Source organism: Pongo abelii, chromosome 11, assembly GCF_028885655.2.
Source record: "Pongo abelii isolate AG06213 chromosome 11, NHGRI_mPonAbe1-v2.0_pri, whole genome shotgun sequence".
Lineage (NCBI taxonomy): Eukaryota > Metazoa > Chordata > Mammalia > Primates > Hominidae > Pongo > Pongo abelii.
This window is the reverse complement of record NC_071996.2, coordinates 146,157,896-146,182,277: the sequence shown is the minus strand read 5'-3', so window position 1 is coordinate 146,182,277 and position 24,382 is coordinate 146,157,896. Positions and strand designations below refer to the sequence as shown.

The window sequence follows — 24,382 nt, the reverse complement described above, 5'->3', positions numbered from 1 at the left end:
GAGCTGAGATTGCACCTTTGCACCCCAGCCTGGGCAACAGCCTGTCTCAAAAAAAATTTTTTCAGAGGAAAACTATAGCTATTGTGGATTATCAGATTCTAGTCTTGTTTCTTGTTTTTGGGCTATTTTTACCTCTTTGTAAACTGGATCCTGCCATCTGATGAATTTTGTCCTACAATGATACTTGTGGAATAAGAACCCAAGTATTGTCTCTCCTACTAATATATCTATTGTCAGTTAATTTGAAGGTCTTCAACCCTGGAACAAAGCCAGAAGAGGAAGGTTTTACTCCCCATAATGCATAACCAAATTGTGGTACATTCATGCAATGGAGTACTATTTAGCCATAGAAAGGAACAAGCTATCAACTCACACAAAGACATGAGTGAATCTTGCATGCACATTGCTAAGTGGAAGAAGACAGTCTAAGGAGGATACACACAGTGTGACCTCATTTAATGAGACACTGGAGAAGGCAAACTACACAGATGGGAAGCCATTGGCTCCATGGGGTGGGGGTTTGAAGCATTCCATATGATACTTTAATAGTGGGATACCTGCCACAATGCATTTGTCAAAATACACAGAATTTTATGGCCAAATGGGTAAATCAAACTCTATTCAAATTAAATAAAATTACTCAGGGTGTGGAGTATCCCAGGACAGAATACATCATGTGAAAAAGAATTTAACTATGCTACAAATTACTATGGTTTGGATGTGGTTTGTCCCCGCAAAAACTCATGTTGAAATTTGACCCCCACTGTGTCAGTGTGGGGCAGTGGGGCCTAGTGGAAGGTGTTTGCATCATGGTGATGGATCCCTCATGAATAGATTAATGTACTCCCATGGGGGTGAGTGAGTTCTGCTCTCACAGGAATGGATTAATTCCTGCAGCAGTAGGTAGTTAAAAAGAGTCTGGCTTCCTTGGCTTCCCTCTTGCTTTCACTTTTGCTATGTGATCTCTGGTGCACCCCTTGCTCCCCTTCTACTTTCCACCATGAGGTGAAAAAGACTGAGGCCCCACCAGATGCAACTGCCCAGTCTCAGACATTCCAGCCACCAGCACTGTGAGCCAAATGAACCTTTTTTACTTATAAATTACCCAGTCTCAGGTATTCTGTTACAGAAGCACAAAATAGACTAAGACACAAATGTAGGTAAAAACTCACTGAAGGTGCAGAGAAAATGGTGTTGACCTAAGTCACTTTGAAAATGAATAGAATCTGTAGGCTGAAGGAAAATGAACTATACTTCATCACTGGATTCCATTTTATAAAGTCCTTTCCAACAGAAGCAATTGTGAACAATTGTAAAACCACAGTATCTGTATCTGGAATAAAACAATGACTTACATAAGTCGCAGATGGTAGGAACCAGGTTTCTCAGTGTTGAAGTGGGAGGTTACAAATTAGCAAAGCAAGAAGTCTAGGATGATTCATGTGATAGTAGATCAGAGGTGGAGACATCAATGTAAACTTATGTTTAGTTTAATATAGACACACAGTTCTACATAGAAAACTTTATAATTAGGTGTGTGTAGGTAGGTTAGATACATACATATACTTCCTAGCATTGCTAATGAGGGACAAGATACAATGTGCTAATTCAGCAGCCAGATGTAAGTTTTCCTACCATTCTGAAAGACATCAGGCTCTTTGAAGAAATGTCTGATACTAGAACTGGGACAGTAAATATAGGAGCCAGGATAACCTTGAAGTATCAGAAAGTAAGTAAGTACTAAAAAAAATTAAAATATATCAAAGAAAAATAAGAGCCAATAAAAACAGCTACCAACGGCCAACACAGGAATGAATTGTGCAACATAATGCTGTAGTGTCGAATAATAACTAAAGCTTAAAGTAATTATCTAGGTGTCTGTATATGTATACATAGGTGAATAAGCAAATGGAGTTGCATAGAAATCTCCTTTGCAAAAGAATTCCAAATAATTGATGTAGACACTCAGCCATCAAGAAGGTGGAGCCAACTCCTCACTCCGTAAGTGTGGGCTCTGCATAGTGACTTGCTCCAAAAGAACACATGCAATATGGACAAGGAGGAAAAATAACTTCACAGTGAAGAAATCTGACAAACAGTAGCTCTGCCAAATGATCCAAGTGAACATCAAAGCAGACAGTTCACCTTGAGAACATGAAGTGACAATGGGGGACATTCTACAAAATGCCTGACCAATCCTCCTCAGTACTATTAAGGTCATCATGAGATGGAAAGCCTGACACACTGTCACAGGCAGGAAGAGCCCACGTGATGACTATCTGTCATGTGGGATCCTGGATGGGATCCTGGGTCAGAGGAAGAACTAAGGGAATCCAAATGAAATATGAACTTTAGTTAATAATAGTCTATCAGTATTGGTTCATTTACTGTGACAAATTATGTAAGATATTAATAAGCCATGTGAGACACACTGATAGAAGATGTTAATAAGAGAGGAAACTAGGTTGCGGCCACGTGGGAAATCTCTGCTTTTTTTTTTTTTGACAATTTCTGTGTAAGTAAAAAAAAGATGTAAAATAAAACTTTATTTAAAACACTGTTTTTTTAACACTTCCTTGTTTAATTATTTATACCATGAATGACTAGTAATTGACACTGTTAACTAGTCCTGTTTTTTTAAATAAGAGCATTTATGACACAAAAAATTAAACAGTGCAGACTGATATATAAATCAAAACAAATGTTCTTTACACGTTTTCTGTTACAGTAGTAACACATATGTGTAAATTTAATTATCGTATTTGTTTCTTGTGCTGTGGTTGTGTACTGGGTTCATGGACACAACCTAAAATGCTGTTCACCTTAGACCAGGAAAAATATTAACCTTACAGACTCTGTTTCAATTCATAGCTAAATATTTTCAAAAGAGTGACTTTGTAAAAATATGTTCCAATGGCAAACTGATTGATTGTGATGGGATCACTTATTCCAAAGACTTCTTGCCTTTATTTTGTTGCCATGCCTACCTTTTAGCCATAATACAACAGAATCAAATATTGGCCACTGGGAAAAAATATTCAAAGAAAGAAAAAATGTGAACAGAACTTATGACCATCATGATTCAATGTTTTACCACAATGCTTTCTAAAACAGAAGAGTATAAAAGGAAAGTCCATTTCGTCAGCGAGGCTTTGCAGAAAATGAGGAAACTAGAAAAACAAAAATGGCAGGACATTCTACGGGTGATTTTAAATGTTGCTATGTTTTATGGAAAAAAAATACTTTACCTTTTAAAGAATCACAAAGAATTATTGGAAACCCAAAATCTGGAATGTTTGCAAATTTAGTTGAGCTTCTATGTAATTATGTCTATATAGGTAGCCATGAAGTTGATGATTTTTTAAAAATCTGTGCCTTATTTGTGTAATAAAATACACAATGAATAATTAATGCTCATAGGAACACCTTATGAAGGGAAAACAAATCTTGGGGACCCAAAATCCCTAAGCTGAAGGGAAAAAGTCAAGCTGGGAACGGCTTAGGGCAAATCTGCCTCCCATTCTATCCAAAGACACCCATCTGCTCACCGAGATAAATGCATATCTGATTGCCTTATTTGGAGACGGTAATCAGCAATGCAAAAGAATGAAACCGTTTGTCTCTTACCTAGCTATGACCTGGAAGCCCCCTGTCTGGCCTTCTTACCTTTCTGGACTGAACCAATGTACATCTTACACATATTGATTGATGTCTCATGTCTCCCTAAAGTGTATAAAACCAAGCTGTGCCCCGACCACCTTGGGCCCATGTTGTCAGGACCTCCTGAGGATGCATCCTCCTGAGGATGCATCACGGCTGAAGAATGAGTCCGAACTGGATCTGGACAAGACATGTGAAGAGCGCTCCAGGCTGAGTAAAATTCAAGTGTTTTCTCAAAGATAACAGTGGGCACGATATGTTATTGGGGTGGGTGTGGGATAAATAAGGTATATCCGGTGAGAATAATAAGAAACTCAACTTTAAAGGACGGTGCTGATTTGGACTGTGGAGAGATTCAAATGCCTTGCTTAGCATTTGAGATTGTGATGGATGAACAAACTAATTAAAAGCCCAAAATGAAAACTTGGGATAAATATCTGAGGGTGTCTAATATCCCAATTTTTCATCCTAGAATGGGCAGGGCCCTTGACCCCATTCTAGGGAGACTTCCAAAAGAAAAAGACCTGCATTTCTTCAACAACCCACACTGAGAGACTTTCCTGCACTTTTGACCTGTGGCTAACACTCTTCACCTTTCATTCTGTCATCAGTGTTTTGGGGAAGCATCTTTAACTCTCTATGATTTACAGGTTATTAAGTGGCCCTTACAATTCCCTCCAGAGGTTGAAAAGACTAATGATGATGGTGTCTGAGCTCACAGCAGCAAGCAGGCATGTGTGCTCAGCAGCCACGTGGCTCATCTGCAAAGAGCTTACTAAATACGATGTTCTACAACATTGCTTAACACAAGGGGAGACGCTCCTGACTCAGAGTGTTTAATTGCTCACCTACTTCTTTTTCTGCCCTCTTGGGCTTCTAAAATGAAAAGAACCCTGGGGTGATACAGTGAGTCAAAGGGGTGCCAGCCACATCACAGCAAAATAGATTCCTAAAAAATCCCTGGCCTAAGATGACAGCCTTGGCTGGATAAGTTTGAGTGTGCTGATAGTGGACACGGGAGAGTGAAGGTGGTTGAAGTGTTCATATTAAAGAACCTCCACCCAGATTGCAAGAAAAGAGAGAGGAATGGAGATGGCAGCACAAGTCCCTACAATAAAAGCAGATGTTTTGAGATCAGTTATATTTCTCCTCACAAAAATTAAAGACAGAAACCAAAGTTTAGCCTGAGGCTACAATTAATTGAGCAATAAGCCAGAGGCACATATGGCATAGACAGATTTAAACATTTCTCCCTTATATTAATACAAATACTAAAATTACAAATACTTTGATTCCAAATAAAACAAATATTTAAAAAAATTAATGAATAAACACTGGGGTCTACAGTAGTATTTGAAGGAGATCTCACAAACAGGTTTGGTTTTTGAAGGTTAGAACTGGCAGTCTAGAGAATTCGTTTCATTCCAGAGAGAGAAAGAAAGGAATTTCTTGGGTTCCTTCAGGAATGTGTCTAGCTTTGCCTCATCTTTGTTTGAACTATGGATATGGCAGAAGAAAACCTGAGGATTTCACAGATTTAAGGTGCAAAAAGTCACTGGGTTCTCTAAGAAGTCTGGGATTCTTCTGCTGGAAAAATAAGTTTGTTGAGAAAAAATGAGTTGGAGGAGGCTGTTATTGAAGTGAAGCAGAATTGTTTTCACTAATCTGCTTATTACCCACTCTGTAGTGTGGAAACAAATTATTCTTGCACAAAGTCCTCTTACTGTTCCTAGAACGCTGTGGAAAGAGAACAGATTAGTTTTTCTCCCTCAGAACACAACCACTAGAAACATCCTACCTCAGATGAGATATTGCCTAATTATTTTCAAAAGACAGTGAAAAATCATGGATGTAAATGTTTGCTGCAAAATAAATACATGCTAGAAACACAAGCATCTGGGTCACAGCTATATTAGAGCTACCTGTGTTCCCCTGCCACTGAGATTAAAACAAAAATGTCCAGTACAATCATTCACAGCGTGGGAGAGGGGAAGTTGAAGGATGGAAAGGCCAGGCATAAAAGGATTTCAGAATTTCAGTCCATGAGGAAGTGGCTTTGTGCATTGTCTGTTACTGTGTGCAAGGTGAAGTTTGGAGAATGAAAACGTGCAGTAACAAGGGCTCCTTTGTCCATCTCACCTCTCCAGATACCAAGTTTCAGACATGTTGCATTTTAATTGAAAGGTTGATATAATTTTTTTTTAAAGAACACTTGCGGCGTTTGAAGTGACAAAGGCTGCTGTGACAAAAAAGCAGGGAAAGGGAATTTAAAAAAACAAAAACAAAAACCAACAACAACAACAAAAACCCCACAGAAAAGCAAACAACAAACAAACAAAAAACAGAGGAAGAAGTCGAACACCCTGGGCTATGACTACTTGCAGGAAGGGGCTACAAGAGGCAGTTGGAAATTCAATTTGCTTTGCCACTGTGGGTTTTGCAGCCTGCTTCCTTTCTAAAGTATATTACTCTGCTTTTGGTTCATGAAGTTATCCATTTCTGCTTTCTGGAACAGCTATGTATTTTCTTTATCTATCATCTATCTATCTACCTGCCTATCATCTATCTATCTATTTACTATCTATCTTTTCTACCTTTCACTATCAAGAGCTTGGGTCAAGCAGGATAGAATTCCAGTGTATGTTCACTCTACCATTTAAAACAAGAGCTCTTGTAGGCATTCTCCATCACATCATAAACCTGAGCTTTCTAAAACAGGGTGTGGCAAACTACTATGCATGGACCATGTCTGACACAGTCTGCGTTTGTAAGTAAAGTTGTATTGGGACACAGCCAATACATGTGTTATATAATATCTCTGGCTACTTTCATGGTATAATGGAAGAGCTGAGTCGTTGAGAGAGAGAACATATGGTTTGGAAAACTTAAAATATGTAACATTTAGCCCTTTACAGAAAATATTTGCTGATTCGTGTTTTAAAAGATCTCTGTTTAGAATGCTACCTATTGCCTTCTGGATAGAATCACATCTCTTTACCACAATCGACACAGCTTCAGCCCTGCTTCTATATCCAGCCTCATCTATTTCTGCTCCTCCACCTTATTTTCCTTCTGGACATGCTGATGGATTGTCAGCTTCCCAGAAGTATAAGAATCTCTCCTCCCTTCCCAACATTCTCATGCTCTCCCTCTGCCTCTCAAGAACTTCCTGCCCCATCTCTCATGACAAAACCCTTCTTCATTCTTTAAGATGCAGCCCCTTTGCTCCTTCCTTAAAGATGTCTGTCTAGCTCTATTTTGGGTGATGTGCTCCTTCTGCATCTCCCAGAGCCATCCTGTGTGTATCAGCTACAGCATTTCTTTGCATCTCTGTGTCATATATCACCAAATCTGCCTAAGCTTGAGTGAGTCACTGCATGACAACTTCAGACTCCACCAGCATTGTCCCCACTAACCACGAGGCTTAGACATTTGTCCAGTATGCTCAGGGTTGTGGGGTGGTAGCAGTAACCAGCAGGTGAGCATCATTTCTTACATCAGAATCAAATCTGTAGATCTCTGCCATTCATAGGTATTTGGAATTTAAAATTAGCCTAAAGATTTTCCTTAAAATAAGAACAAATGGCTTCAGTAGGCTTTTGGAACGTAGGATGTTTCCGCTGGTTCATTTCTGCGTTCAGTATTCCCACATGAATCTAAATACGACTCTGCTCTTAGTAGCTGTGTGACCCTGGGAAAGTCACTCAATCTCCCTCAGCTAAATTTTGTTGTATGAGTAATGAGAAGAGAGTTGTAATTTGTATTTGGTGAATAATAACAAACAAAAGGCATTTAGCTTTCTGGAACCTGGTATGTAGTAGATCCTCATGAAATACTAGCTCTGTTGATAAAACTAGACCGAAAGAAGCTTTCAAAGTCAACAACAGTATCAGGCAGTGAAGGACGTAGAAGAGAAGCTGCTGCTGCAGCCTGTAGCTCCTGGAGGCCCGTTTTGTCCATGATTTAGCAGGAACGCACTACCTTTCCATGAGGAGACACTGCAAACAGAAACCAAGGCCATTCTTTGAAGACAAACATGTTTTAATAGCCTTTACATTATGTAATAGTGTAATATAAATAATAATTTATTAGTAGTAATAATGTGAAATTATTTACATTACCCTAACCCTAACCCAACCCTAACCCTAACCCTAACCCCGACCCCTGACCCCGAACCCGACACCAACCCCGACCCCGACCCTGACCCTATCCTAACCCTAACCCTAACCCCAACCCTAACCTCTAACCTTAACTCCTAACCCTAACTCCTAACCCCAAACCCTAACCCCTAACCCTAACTCTGACCCCTGACCCCTGACCCTGACCCTAACCCCTGACCCTGACCCTAACCCTAACCGTGACCCTGACCCTTACCCTAACACTAATCCTAACCCCTAACCCTAACCCCGTCATAAGAGCCCTGGGCAGACCTTAGGGAAAAAGCACTAAACTGACACTCGAGTCTGAAGCCCGCTCCACCAAAAGTCTTGGGTTTGGGGTGACATGAGGGCAGGGGTCAGGGAACAAAGCTTTCCGGTTTTAGACCCATAGGAAGATCTGTGAAGCCCTCTTGGGTAGAGCACATGTTGCCGGGTGTGCGCTTGAAAACAGCCTAAGAAGAGGGGGCGTCTGGAAGGAACCGCGACGCCAAGGGAGGGGGTCCAGCCTTCCCGCTTCAACACCTGGACACATTCCGCAAAGTTTCCTAGGAAAGCCAGAAAAATAATATAAAAAAAAAATCCAGAGGCCAGGGGAGCTAATGGGGCTTTACTGGGACTATCTGGTTTAATCCTCCGAACAACCCTGCCATAGCAGCCCATCAGTCCTCTGGGACAGGTGAGGAACCTGAGGTCGCAGGAGGACACCCAGAAGGTCCAGGCAGAGCCCCCTAGGCCCCCACACCTCCCTCCGTGGCAGCTCCAACCCCAGCTTTTTCACTAGCGAGGCACTCGGGCTGCTGGGCCACGCCCACTCCCCCACGCGGGGAAGGAGCTTCGCGCTGCCGCCTGGCTGGGAACTGGGCACCGCCCTCCCGCAGCTCCGGAGCCGGCCGCCACCAGGGGGCGCGCCCGCGATGTCCGGGAGCCTGGCGGCGCCTGTGCAGCGGCCGGTGCACCTGCTCCTGCCCTCGCCGCGGTCTCTGCCAGGACCCCGACGCCCAGCCGGACCCTGCCCTCCAGCGGGGCTGCGGCTCCACGGCCCGCAACAGCAGCCCCACCCGGCATTCGGCGCGCTCCCCGGGGCAGAGGTCGCGGTGTCCTCAGGCTGTGGCGCCGGCCTGCAACCCCCACGCCGGGCTCGGGCCCCGGCGGAGGAGGGCGATGCTCCCCAGGTAGGGCGACGGGTCACCTGGGCTGGGAGGGCGGCTTAGGGGCGTAAGCGGCGGTCCAGGGCCGTCTGGCGCAGCAGCCTGTCCCCGCCGCGGTCCCTCCAGTCCCTCCCTGGCGGCTGCGGAGCCGTCCCAGGACAGGAGCCATAAACTCTCCAGAGCTGGAAGCCGCGCCGTGGTGGCCCGGCCCGCGCCCAGACCTGGAGGCCGCTGGCGCCTGACCCGCTGCGTGGGTCTCCGGGGAGCTCGCTGCCCACCCGGCGCTGCAGCCTCGGCTCCCTCGTACGCGCTCTGGTAGGTGCTAGGGACGACCCTATGGGCCAGCTTGCCACGCCCAGTCCCCAGGCCGCACCCACCCTGGCTCCCTGAGCTAGGGGACTGGCTCCTCCTGTGGGTCGTGGGGCTGGGAGGCAGGGGCCTTAGGGGAGAGGGAGGGACCGAGGGCAGCCCCTGCTGTGTGCACAGCGAGGTCGTGTGCAGGCCTCTGTTGCACAGCGTGCGGCTTCAGCTGGGACTGGATTGCAGGTGGAGATGACTCTGTGTGCGCACACCTGAGGGTGAAGGGGAAGCAGCCTGTCTACCTGACCCATGAAATGCAGGAGACTGCACCCCAGAAGCAGCGAGTTCACTGCTCCATTGATTAAGCAAGTCTGGGACACACATGTAGCTAAGCTGTGAGTTCTGTGCCAGGGGTCCCAACACCCACGCCTTCAGGAAGACACAGGTGTGGGGGTTGGGTGCTTGTCAGGCCTGAGAGTGAGGAGCAGGCGCCAGAGACACTAGGTAGGGGGAACCAACCCTAGGGCTCTGAGGGACGACGATGTGGGGAGCTGGTGGCAGAGCCTGAGCTGGCCCAATGTTGCAGGGTGGGGATAGATTCGAGGTATAGCGGGGACTGGCGACCTCAGTTCCCACAATGTCCCAGCCTGGCCTCCCGGTCCAGCCAGCAAGTAGTGGGTGCTGCCCTGCAAAGACTCTGGGGGTGCCTGAGCCCCCCTCACCACACGTGACTGGTGACTTCTGTGTCCACCCTCACAAGAAGAGGGATCTTCTCTCACTTTCAGGCAAGCCCAGGAAAGTCAGGGGCCTATGTGAGCCAAGAGGAGAGAAGGCGATGCCTCAGCCCAGTGTTTCTGCCCCACCTGGCTTGTGGCCTTGGGGACTTGATTTACACCGCAGGAAAATGGGCAATGAAAGCCCCTCCCTGACTGGCTTCTCAGTCCACTCTGACCAGCCCACTGCCCAGCGCCCACCCTGCAGCTCCAGGTACACAGGTTGGGCTGGCTCTGAGCTGACCTGAGGGCCTTCTGATGGCTCCAACCCTCGGGATGCCTCATGCTCACCCTTTGGCACCCACCTGACAGCTCAGCATGTCTGCTGTACGCCATCCTCAATGCCTGTTCTAGACAAGCCCAAGTCCCCCAGGAGTGGCAGAGGGAACTGAGCTGAAAACTAAGTCTCAGCTAACTGAACCCCAAGTGGGCTATCCAGCCTCACCCTTCAGTTCACAACCACAGGCAAATTCCCTCCAGGGATGTGATCCCAGGGGCCACAGCAGCACATTCTGGCCTAACCTATTCACTACTTAAACAGTGACTGAAAAGGCCAGGATGGGCATGGGCCCTGACATTAATCCCCTTTCTCTGTGAGGGGGCTGGGTTCGGTTTGCCATCCTGATGTCTTTGTGGAAAGAGCTGGCAGGTGAAGCAAGTCTCAGGGGCCAGCCATGGGACAGGGAACCTACGACTCGCCTCTGCTGGAACCCTCTGAGGCCCCTGCGGACAGGAGGGTCCAATGGAGGTCTAGCCACCCCTCCCGGGTTGGTGCTCACAGCCCCTCCCTGGCCCACTACCTCTACACCTGCACCTTCTGGTCTCTGGGAGAGGAGCATCCATCCATCTTGTGCACATAGCTTTCTGCTCCATTTTCATGAGGATGGTCTCCTTGGCAGAAATGCCCGTTAGGGGATCCTGAGCCTGTGCTGGCTGTTCTCTAAGTGCCAAAGTCAGTGAGAGGGACTTGAAAACTCAAGACTTATTAACATAATTTTCTGCATTTTATGCTTTCAGGGTTGTTTTTTCCTTAAAATGTGTAAAAACAAATATTGAGATTTCTACATTTTATATAATTTGGATTCTGTCATCACACAGATCTTTCATTTTCCTAAAATTTACTTTGATGTATGTATATCAAACATTGAATTTCTGTTTTCTTCTTTACTGGAATTGTTAACTGTTTTAGAGGCCAAATCTTTTTTAAAAACACATCTCTAATTTCTGTAAACATTTCTAATTACACATATATTTTCTATACCTAATACACTACTTTGGAATTCCTTGAGGCCTAATTGCATCAGGGTGCTCTGGTTTTGTTGTTGCTATTTCTGAATGACATTGACTTTGGTGCTCTTTATTTTGCATATTTAAAACTATTAGATCATGTGATTATATTTGACAGGTCTTAATTGATGCGCTCTTCAGCGCTTTGAGTTCGGTTGAGTTTTGGGTTGGAGAATTTTCTTCCACAGGGGATTATCTTGGATTTTTCTGTTTCTTCCTCAATATCCACCTGGAAAACATTTCAATTAATTTATATTCACTTAAATATTTCTATGCAAAAACTGTACAAAAGCCCCAAAGTATAATTTGCGCAGTTGAGCACATATTCTGTTGTCCAGCATTTATGGTGGTTTGTAGTGGAAAAGATTTTTAGAATATGTGGATTTTCGGAATATTCCCAGAAGCCCAGATAGCCACACTTTACCTTTGGAGGAATTAATTCTCAGAATATTGCACACAATTAATCGCCTTTGGAAGGAGCATATATCCCCAGCAAAAGCTCTGATTTTTTGAAGTCTGTATTGTGTGTTATTTCCAGGAGAATACGCAATGATGACATTATTATTAAATGATTCAAATATGAAATGCTGTTACGCCAAGCAATGAATCTTTGTGTTACATGTTATGCCTAACTATAAATCTTTGTGTTATACATTTTAATGTCTTTGGAGAATACTCCTGTCTTCTTGGCATTATTGATAATTAGATTCTAATTGCTAGTAAGTCAGAAGAATTAGGAACACCAAATTTCAGTCCTCTCAAAAGCACTCCTCTTATTAAATCTGGATTTTTACCTTCATCACATACAAAAGAAATATTGTTAGAAAGGTGCTTAATGTTTTCCAGATGGATAGATTACTGTTATTAGTTCTCATTTCATTGTTAATTTTTAAAACCATAGAGTTGGAAGTATCAATATGCCTTTCAATATACCTTAGTGGAATTTATTCAATTTTCATGGATGTCCTTTAGGAGGTTCAGGAAGTTATTTCTATTGCTAGATTTCAGGAAGATTTGTCAGGAATGAGTGTCAGACATTGTCAAACATCCATTGAAATCATCATAGTCTTTTCCTTTATTCTGTTAATATATTACACTGATTTTTAAATTTGTATTGGTAAGATAATTCCACTTGGTTATATTGTCTTTTTTTCTAATTTAATTTTTATTAGAGATGAGGCCTCACTCTGTCACCCAGGTTGGGGTGGAGTGGCAGTCACAGCTCACTATAACCTCAAACTCCTGGGCTCAAGTGATCCTGCCACCTCAGCCTCCTAAGTAGCTGAGACTACAGGTGTGCACCGCCATGCCAGACTTGTCTAACATTTTTATGTGTTGTTTCATCCAGTTTGCTACAGTTTTTGGAGATTTCTGTCTTCATTCATGAGGGATAATAGTCTGCACATTTATTTTCTTGTGATGCTTTTGTCTGATGTTATCTGGGTAATACTGGCCTCGAAAATGAACTGATGTTTTCCTGCTTCTCTGCTTTGCAAGTGTTTGTGAAGGATTGGTTATTCATTAAGTGTTTAATAGAATTCACTAGTGAAGCTATGTGAGCCTAGGATAGACTGATGAAGAGTTTTCATTAGTCTAATCTATTTACTTGCTGTATGAGTACCCATATATTCTCGTTCTTCTTGGTTTACTTTTACAATTTGTATATAGCAGGGAATTTGTTTCTAATTTGTAGTATTTCATGCTTCTAGGTTTTCATGGCAGTTGAGACGTAAGAATAAAAATAATGTTGGGAGAAGGAAGTTGTGGACAATCCGTGAATATCCCAACATCTGTTGTAGGAAGGTTAAGATTATTATTATTATTTTGCTGTACTTAACTGAATACTCATATTTACAGTGTGAGACAAATGTAATGTTGTATATAAATAGAACTAGGAAAATGTGCCATTTGTCTTAGTATTTAATCAAGATGTAAGTCTGGGTCTACCTCCTCACTTTTATTAATATGCAGACAGGACACCAACACAAATTTGAATGAGGACAAACAAAATGTTAGCAAATGAAGAATGGTATGAATTGGTTAAAATGTGATGAAATAGAATGGTGAATATTTACATAGAATCCATGATGTGTTAGGTGCTATTTCAAGCTATTTGCACACGTAGTTTTAATACCAATGACATTAAAATGTATAATACAAAGATTCATATAAATAAAAATTACAAAACTGAAAATATTAGGTGACACTAAAACTGTCATAGAAATACACATTTATATAAAACATAAAGTAACATCAAGTATTAAATTTTAGAAACTTTGATTACTAATCAGATGAACAAGTGATTAGCCTTTTTATCCAGTAAACAAGGCATACATATTATTTTCAAATTCCAGAGACAAATATTTTAAATACTGAAGTTTAAGACCTAAAAATGTGTCACTGACTTCATGGAAGTAGATATTCACTAGGTGATATTTTCTAGGCTCTCTGAAATTACATCAGAAAAATATGAATTAGAATATAACTCATAAATAATATCTGGCCACATACAAAGTAATTGAAGATCAATTTAAATAGCTATTGGATTAAGAAATAGAGACTGAGGTAAATTTACAGGGTCAGGGAGGATCTAAGGAGGAAGCACTGACACTGGAGCCCAAGGACCTGGGATTACAGAACAGATTCTACCAGTGCTAACTTACTGCTCCAGAGAAAACATCAATTCTGCTCATGTGCAGGTACTATTCATCAAGAAAGGGATTACAGCTTCAGAAATATGTTCAAAATGTATCCATATTTTGACATATTAATGAAGTAATCACATTCTACACATAACTACTCCATATGGAGTACTGGGGAGGGAGTGTTCCAAATAAAGAGACTGAGGATTTCTCATGAGAGCTCAGTGTCTGCTAGAAAATACCTAAATAAAATATTTTACTTATGTGGAAAGTGTGGATGTTTGTGCATCAAAAGTTTCAAGAATCCCTAAAATGTACAATGGAGATGAGGAGAAAATATCGGAATTTCCCAGCACCAGAAATGAGGCAAGAAAAAATTCAGAGGAGTTGTAAATGTGAAAAGCCAATGGCTGGTCACATAGCAACATTGATAACCTTGTGCCAGGACAACTAGAGTAAATACATAAACATACACATTGAAAATATTTCCAATATTAGATCTCCCTCATGTGGGAACTAAATTATAAAGATTGAAGCATATAAGAAAATAAGCTACCAGAACTTAAGCTACCAGAGTAAATTCAATTACACATAAGTTTCGGATCTTGAAATTGTCACAAATGTTTAAGTTGGTAGTGGAAGACAAAGGACATATAATCTTGGGAGTCCTAGGGCCCTGCCCACTGCCAGTCCCTCCACACTACTACAGCTGATGCTTCCTGGAAAGCACCACCTCTTGGCAGGAGGCCAACCAGCACAAATATAGAGCATTAAACCACCAAAGCTAAGGACTCTCACAGAGTCTATTGCACCCTTCACCACCTCCACTGGAACAGGCGCTGGTATCCATGGCTGAGAGACCCATAGATGGTTCACATCAAAGGGCTCTATGCAGACAACCCCTAGTACCAGCTCAAAGCCAGGTAGACCTGCTGGGTGGCTAGACCCAGAAAAGAGACAACAATGAATGCACTTCAGCTCACAGGAAGCCATGCCCATAGGAAAAGGGGGAGAGTACTACATCAAGGGAACACCCCCGTGGGACAAAAGAGTCTGAACAACAGTCTTCAGCCCTAGACTTTTCCTCTGACAGAGTCTACCAAAATGAGAAGGAACCAGAAAACCAACCCTGGTAATCTGACAAAACAAGACTCTTCAACACCCCCCAGAAAATCACACCAGTTCATCACCAATGGATCCAAACAAAGAAGAAATCATGGATTTATCTGAAAAAGAATTCAGGTTAGTTATTAAGCCAATCAGGGAGGGGCCAGAGAAAGGTGAAGCCCAATGCAAGAAAATCCAAAAAATGATACAATAAGTGAAAGGAGAAATATTCAAGGAAATAGATAGCTTAAATTAAAAAAAAAAACAATAAAAAATCAGGAAACTTTGGATGCACTTTTAGAAATGTGAAATGCTCTGGAAACTCTCAGCAATAGAACTGAACAAGTAGAAGAAAGAAATTCAGAATTTGAAGACAAGGTCTTTGATTTAACCCAATCCAATAAACACAAAGAAAAAAGAATAAGAAAACATGAACAAAGACTCCAAGGAGTCTGGCATTCTGTTAAACGATGAAACCTAAGACTAATTGGTGTACCTGAGGAAGAAGTGAATTCTAAAAGCCAGGAAAACATATTTGGGGGAATAATCAAGGAAAACTTCCGTGGCCTTGTGAGAGACCTAGACATCCAAATACCACAAGCACAAATAACACCTGGGAAATTCATCACAAAAATATCTTAGCCTAGGCACATTGTCATTAGGTTATCCACAGTTAAGACAAAGGAAAGAATCTTAAGAGCTGTGAGACAGAAGCACTAGGTAACCTATAAAGGAAAACCTATCAAACTAACAGCAGATTTTGCAGCAGAAACATTACAAGCTAGATGGGATTGGTGCCCTTTCTTCAGCCTCCTCAAACAGAACAATTATCAGCCAAGAATTTTGTATCCAGCAAAACTAAACATCATATATGAAGGAAAGATACAGTCATTTTCAGACAAACAAATGCTGACAGAATTTGCCATTACCAAACCAGCACTGTAAGAACTGCTAAAAGGAGCTCTAAATCATGAAACAAATCCTGGAAACACATCAAAACAGAACTTCATTAAAACATAAATCACACAAGACCTATAAAACAAAAATACAAGTTAAAAAGCAAAAACAAAAAACAAAAACAAAGTACAGAGGCAACAAAGAGCATGATGAAAGCAATGGTACCTCACTTTTTAATATTAATGTTGATTGTAAATGGCTTAAATGCTCCACTTACAAGATACAGAACCACAGAATGGATAAGAACTCACCAACTAACTATCTGCTGCCTTCAGGAGACTCACCTAACACATAACGACTTACATAAACTTAAGGAAAGTGGTAGAAAAAGGCATTTCATGCAAATGGACACCAAAAGCGAGCAGCGGTAGCTATTCTCATATGAGACAAAACAAACTTTAAAGCAACAGTAGCTAAAAGAGACAAAGAAAGACCGTATATAATGGTAAAAGGTCTCATCCAACAGAAAAATATGACAATCCTAAACATACATGAACCTAACACTGGAGCTCCCAAATTTATGAAACAATTACTAGTAGACATAAGAAATGAGATAGACAGCAACACAATAATAGTGGGGGACTTCAATACTCCACTGACAGCACTAGACAGGTCATCAAGACAGAAAGTCAACAAAGAAACAATGGATTTAAACTATACTTTGGAACAAATGGACTTAACAGATATATACAGAACATTTCATCCAACAACCACAGAACACACATTCTATTCAACAGCACATGGAATTTTCTCCAAGATAGACCATAAAACGAGTCTCAATAAATTTAAGTCTCTCAGATCACAGTGGAATAAAACTGAAAATCAACTCCAAAAGGAATCTTCAAAACCATGCAAATACATGGAAATTAAATAACCTGCTCCTGAATGAGCACTGGGTGAAAAACAAAATCAAGATGGAAATGTAAAAAATTTCTTCAAACTGGATGACACAACCTATCATGACCTTTGGGATACAGCAAAGCAGTGCTAAGAGGAAAGTTTATAACCCTAAATACCTACGTCAAAAAGTCTGAAAGAGCACAAAAAGACAATCTAAGTTCACATCTCAGGGAACTAGAGAAGCAGGAACAAGCCAAACCCAATCCCAGCAAACAAAGGAAATAACCAAGATCAGAGCAGAACTAAATGAAATTGACACAACAACAACAACAAAAAATACAAAACATAAATAAAACAAAAAGTTGGTTATTTCAAAAGATAAATAAAATTGATAGACCATTAGCAAGATTAACCAAGAAAAGAAGAGAGAAAATCCAAATAACCTCACTAAGAAATGAAACGGGATATTACAACTGACACCACTGAAATATTAAAGATTATTCAAGGGTACTATGAATACCTTTTGGCACATAAACTAGAAAACCTTGAAGAGTTGGATAAATTCCTGGAAAAATACAACCCTCCTAGCTTAAATCAGGAAGGATTAGATACCCCAAGCAGACCAATAAAGCAAGCAGCAAGATTGAAATGGTAACTTTAAAATTACCAACAAAAAAAGCCGAGGACCAGACAGATCCACAGCAGAATTCTACCAGACATTCAAAGAATGTCTTCTTTCATTCAAAGAAGAAATGATACCAATCCTTTCACACTATTCCACAAGACAGAGAAAGAAGAAACCCTCCCTGATTCATTCTATGAAGCCAGTATCACCCTAATACCAAAACCATGAAAGGACATAACCAAAAAAGAAAACTACAGACCAATATCCTTGACGAATGCAGATGCCAAAATCCTTAACAAAATACTATCTAACTGAATCCAACAACATATCAAAAAGATAATCCACCATGATCAAGTGGGTTTCATACCAGTGATACAGGAATGGTTTAACATATGCAAGTCAGTAAATGTGATACACCAAATAAGCAGAATTAAAAAAAAACTCCCATGATTATATCAACAGATGCAGAAAAAGCATTCGACAAAATCTAGCATTGCTTTATGATTAAAGCTCTCAGCAAAATAGGCATACAAGGGACATACCTTAATGTAATAAAAGCCATCTATGACAAACCCACAGCCAACATAATACTGAATGGGGAAAAGGTGAAATCATTCCCTTTGAGAACTGGAACAAGACGAGGAGCCCACTCCCACCACTCCTCTTCAACATAGTACTGGAAGTCCTAGCCAGAGCAATCAGACAAAAGAAGGAAATAGAGGAAATCCAAATCGGTAAAGAGGAAATCAAACTGTCACTGGTTGCTGACAATATGATCTTTCACCTTGAAAACCCTACTGACTCCTCTAGAAAGCTCCTAGAACTGATAAAAGAATTCAGCAAAGTTTCCAGATACAAGATTAATGTACACAAATCAGTAGCTCTTCTATACATCAACAGCTACCAAGCAGAGAATCACATCAAGAACTCAACCCCTTTTACAATAGCTGCAAAAAACAAAAAACAAAACTTAGGAATATACCTAGCAAAGGAATCAAAAGACATCTACAATGAAAATTACAAAACACTGCTGAAAGAAATCATAGATGGAGCCAAGCATGGTGGTGCATGCCTATAATCCCAGCTACTCGGGAAGCTGAGGCAGGAGAACCGCTTGAACCCGGGAGGCAGAAGTTGTAGTGAGCCGAGATCACACCATTGCACTCCCACCTCGGCGACAAAAGCAAAACTCCCTCTGGAAAAAAAAAAACAAGAAAGAAAAGAAATCATAGATGACACAAACAAATGGAAACACACCCCCATGCTCATGGATGGGTAGAACCAATATTGTGAAAATTACCATTCTGTTAAAGGCAATCTACAAATTCAATGCAATCCCCATCTGAATAATTAATATGGAACCAAAAGAGAGCCATGTAGCAAAACCAGGGCTAAGCAAAAAGAACAAACCTGGAGGCATCACACTACTTGATTTCAAATTGTACAATAAGGCCATAGTTAACAAAACGGCATGGTAATGGTTTAAAAATAGGCACATAGAACAATGGAACAGAAGAGAGAACACAGAAATTAACCCAAATACTTACAGCCAACTGATCTTCGACAAAGTAAACAAAAACATAAAGTGGGGAAAGGACACCCTTTTCAACACATGATGTTGGGATAATTGGTGAGCCACATGTAGGAGAATAAAATTGGATTCTCATCTCTCACCTTATACAAAAATCCACTCAAGATGGACTAAGAACTTAAACCTAATTCCTGAACTATAAAAATTCTAGAAGATAACACTGGATAAACCCTTCTAGACATTGGCATAGGCAAGGATTTCATGACCAAGAACCCAAATGCAAATGCAATAAAAACAAAGATAAATAGCTGGGACTTAATTAAACTAAAGAGCTTTTGCATGGCAAAGGGAACAGTCAGCAGAGTAAATAGACAACCCACAGAGTGGGAGAAAATCTTCATAATCTATACATCTGACAGAGGACTAATAACCAGAATCCACAACAAACTCGAACAAATCAGAATGAAAGAAACAAACAACCCCATCAAAAAAATGGGCTAAGGACATGAATGGACAGTTCTCAAAAGAAGATATGCAAATGGCCAACAAACATAAATAAAAATGCTCAATATCACTAATGATCAGGGAAATGCAAATCAAAACCACAATGCAATACCACCTTACCTCCTGCAACCCAAAAATAAAAAAACAGTAGATGTTGCCGTGGATGCAGTAAACAGGGAAAACTTCTACACTGCTGGTGGGAATGTAAACTAGTATGCCACTATGAAAAATAATGTGGAGATTCCTTAAATAACTAAAAGTAGAACTACCATTTGATCCAGCAATCCCACTACTAGGTATCTACTCAAAGGAAAATAAATTATTCAAAAAAGACACTTGCACACGTATGTTTATAGCAGCACAATTAACAATTGCAAAATCGTGGAACCAACCCAAGTGCCCATCAGTCAACAAGTGGATAAAGAAACTGTGAGATACATATATATATATATGTATGTATGTATATAATGGAATACTATGTAGCCATAGAAAGGAATGAATTAACAGCATTTGCTGTGATCTGGATGAGATTGGAGACTATTGTTCTAAGTGATGTAACCCAGGAATGGAAAACTCAACATCGTATGTTCTCACTGATATGTAGGAGCTAAGCTCTGAGGACACAAAGGCATAAGAATGATGCAATGGACTTTAGGGACTTGGGAGGAAGAGTGGGAGGGAGGCGAGCAATAAAAGACTATGAATATGGTGCAGTGTATACAGCTTGGGTAACGGGTACACCATAATCTCACAAATCACCGCTGAGGAAGTTATTCATGTAACCAAACACCAACTGTACCCCGATAACTTATGAAAAAATAAAATAAAAATAAGTGAAAAATAAAATATAACACACCAAGAAACTGAAGAGATAATCCACAGAATGGGAAAAAAATGATTGCAAACTATCCATCTGACAAAGGATTAATAACTGCAATATATAAGAAGCTCAAACAACTCTACAAGAAAAAATCTAATAACCTGGTCAAAAATGGCCAAAAAGATTTGAATATATATTTTGCAAAAGAAGACATACACATGGCAAACAGGCATATGAAAAGGTGCTCAACATCATTGATAGAGAAATGCAAGTTGACACTGCAGTGCGATATCATCTCACTGGAATTAAAATGGCTTATATTCAAAATACAGGAAATAACAAATGCTAGCAAGAATTTGGAGAAAAGGGAACCCTCATTTACTGTTGGTGGGAATGTAAATTAGTACAACCACTATAAAGAACAGTTTGGAGGTTCCTCAAGAAACTAAAAATTGAGCTACCACATTATCCAACAATCCTACTGTTGGGTATGTACCCAAAAGAAAGGAAATCAGTATGTTGAGATATCTGTACTCCTGTGTTTGTTGCAGCACTATTTACAATAGCTAAGATTTGGAAGCAACCTGAGTGTCCATCAAGAATGGATTAAAAAATGTGGTACATATACACAATGGAGTACTATTCAGCCCTAAAAAAGAATGAGAACCAGTCATCTGCAAGACCATGGATGGAACTGGAAATCATTGTGTCAAGTGAAATAGCCAGGCACAGAAAGACAAACATCACATGTTCTCACTTATTTGTGGGATCTCAAAATCAATCCACTTGAACTCATGAACATAGAAGGATGATTACCAGAGGCTGGGAAGGATAGTGGGGAGCTAGGGTGAGGTGGTCATTGTTCATGGGTACAAAAAATAATTAGAATGAATGAGAGTCGCTATGATAGCACAATAGAGTGACAATGGTCAATAATAATGTAATTGTACATTTTAAAATAACTTAAAGGGTGTAATTAGATTATTCACAACTCGAAAAATAAATGCTTGAGGGGATGGATGTCCCATTCTTTGTGATGTGATTATTTAACTCTGTATGTCTGTATCAAAACATCTTGTTTATGTTATAAATATATACACCTATGTACCCACAAAAATTAAAAATTAAATTATGACACTTGACTCAATTTGAATTTTGGGTAGGTAATGTTATTTGTATAAATACCTTCCAATACTTGCTTAAACACATTACACACAAATATGCAAATATTGCTTAGCTATACTAAAATGTTATTCATTGCTCATCCCAATTTTAAACTTCACTGTGTTCCTTATATTTTCTTTCAGTAAATCTGACACATTCATTTTAGAAGTATCATAGGATTTACAATAACATTGTACAGATGTGAAGAAAAAAGAACAAAATAAAAATCCTTAGAGGTCATATGGGTTGGTAAGAGTATAAAAGAAAACTGAGTCCCATATGATACATCAAAAACATAAATCACGATGTACATCTCAGCTCTCACCAGGAGACGTGGCAACCAGATTGTCCTTGGGCTGAGGGTGAAGTCCCTGAGCACTCTCAGAGACAGACAATGCAAATCAAGTTCATTCTCACTGTGCTTGCTTAACCTTCAAAATTGTGTAAGTCCCTAAGCATATACATAATCATGAGTAGTTATGGGGAAAATATCATTAAATGTACCAAAACAAAAGACTGATCACGAATACTGCAGATGTTTAGATCAGATGTCTGAAGCAAAGAAAGAGTAATAAAAAATAATTTAAAGAAAATAGAGCTTGATAAATCTGTTTCTTCATCTTCATAATAACGTCAAATTTGTTGAGTTTTTTTTAAATGGCAAGATTTGTCTACAGATCTTTGTACTTTGTCTGGCTTAAATTAAATGTATATACAACTTATATAATAAAATACTGGGCTGTTTTATTATTATATTGATTTCTTGGTCAACACTACTTTGATCATATTCTATAAACGGCACTGTGAGACCTATCACTGGTTATCAACAACATAAAGTGATTATGAGAGTTTCATGTGACAGATGAAGGAAGGTTGGTTAGTGCAGTGGCAATAGTTGGCAACCTGAGAAACTGAGCTCACAATTTTAGAAAAGTATTATTCTTTCTCACTAGATGTTTCCATGAACTTTGTGAAATGCAGGAATGCCAAAAGAATAATTATAAGACAATAACCAAATAACTAAAATACATCTCAATTTCTCTGACAATTTAACTTAATGCAGGGTGTAGCCAGAATCACAATGTTTACTAACATAGACATTTATGATCTTGAGACATTTAATTCTTAGCTCGTTGAGGAAAAACGTAGTACAAAACTGTTATTGCAGAGATAAAAGACAGAAAACAGTGGAAGGGCTTGATCACAAGTCATATGTTACAATTTTTGGAAACCTCTAAAAATCCTGCCTGGTGATAGGTTTTTCTTATCTCATTATTGAAGAATATATGAGCAGGCAGGGCATGGTGGCTCAAACCTGTAATCCCAGCACTTTGGGAGGCCAATGTTGGAGGATCACTTGAGGCCAGGAGCTCAAGACTAGCCTGGGCAACATAGCAAGACCGTGTCTCTACAATTTCTTTTTAAGCTAGCCGACTGTGGCGGCGTATGACTGTAGTCCCAGCCACTAGGGAGGCTGAGGTGGGAGAACGGCTTGAGCTTAGGTGTTTGAATCTGGAGTGATCTGTGATTGTGCCACTGCACTCCAGCAAGAATGACAGAGCTAGATCCTGTGTACAAATATACACATATTGTATATATTGTCAATGACCAGTCACAGGTCTTACAATGCTCTTTATACAATATGGTAAAAATGATCTTGACAAAGAAATTATCACAATAATAAAATCCCTGTGTGTTATTTAAGTTGTTCATAAATTTAATGTAAATGAGGTATAGTAATGAAGATCTGTAGACAAATCATGTCATTTATTTTTTTAATCTCAACATAATGTAACTTTTTTTTTTTTTTTTTTTGAGATAGAGTCTTACTCTGCCGCCCAGGCTGAAGTGCAGTGGCTAGATCTCGGCTCACTGCAACCTCCACCACCCTGGTTCAAGCGATTCCTCCTCTGCCTCAGCCTCCCGAGTAACTGGGATTACAGGTTCCTGCCACCGTGCCTGGCTAACTTTTGTATTTTTAGTAGAGATGGGGTTTCATCTTGACTAGGCTGGTCTTAAACTCCTGACCTCGTGATCCACTGGCCTTGGCCTCCCAAAGTACTGGGATTACAGATGTAAGCCACCACGCCCAGCCAACATTTCTTTTTTAAAAGTGTGCAAGCTCTTTGACCATCATGTCTCTGTGCATCACTGCGATAAGATAACCAGAGCAACTGTTTCCACCGTGGAGTTGGGAGGAGATAAAGACACATCCATTGAGCTTTGGGTGCTCCTATCAGGATCAGGGAGGTCCCTGCCCTCTGATTTTCTCTCTCTTACATGTGCAAAGTACAGAGATTTTTATCATGAATAATTTTAAGAGAAATTAACAATTCTATAATGTTCAAGGACATGCGGGTTTTCTATTGATCATGTTTCTCCTTGATATTTTTAGGCCCTGGCGGCCACCCGCAAATGAATAATCTCTATCATCATCATGTGTTCCTTTGTGTTTTAACCTTTCCTGATTCCATTCTCTCTACATTTTGAATAGACACCAGAAAACCCTATCCCTACCATATGCAAAAAAAACCCCCTAAAATTATAAATATTAACATTTACAAGTCACATTTGTGAATATATATTTTAATTAGAAAATTACAATTTTAAACTTTCAGAGGAAACGGTAGTAATATAAAACAGAGGACATTTTTATAATAAGGAACTTATATTTCACAAATTATTATTCTCTCATCATCAAATAGTGTTACCTAAAGTAATATACAACCAATTTAATAAGCTTAGTTTTAAAAAACACAAAATTCGAAAACAATTAATACAATACTTGAAATCATGACGCATAGTGCCAGCCTCCCTTCAGGTAAAGTTCTATTAACTCTACAAAACTTTTATAAACGGCAGAT

The 24,382-nt window shown here is 40.2% G+C and overlaps 1 pseudogene; it reads right to left on the bottom strand.

Annotated features, from left to right (window-relative positions):
* Positions 1 to 11,032: 11,032 nt before the first annotated feature.
* The window catches only part of LOC129047448 (tubulin beta-8 chain-like), a 29,531-nt pseudogene continuing 16,181 nt past the window's right edge, over positions 11,033 to 24,382 (bottom strand).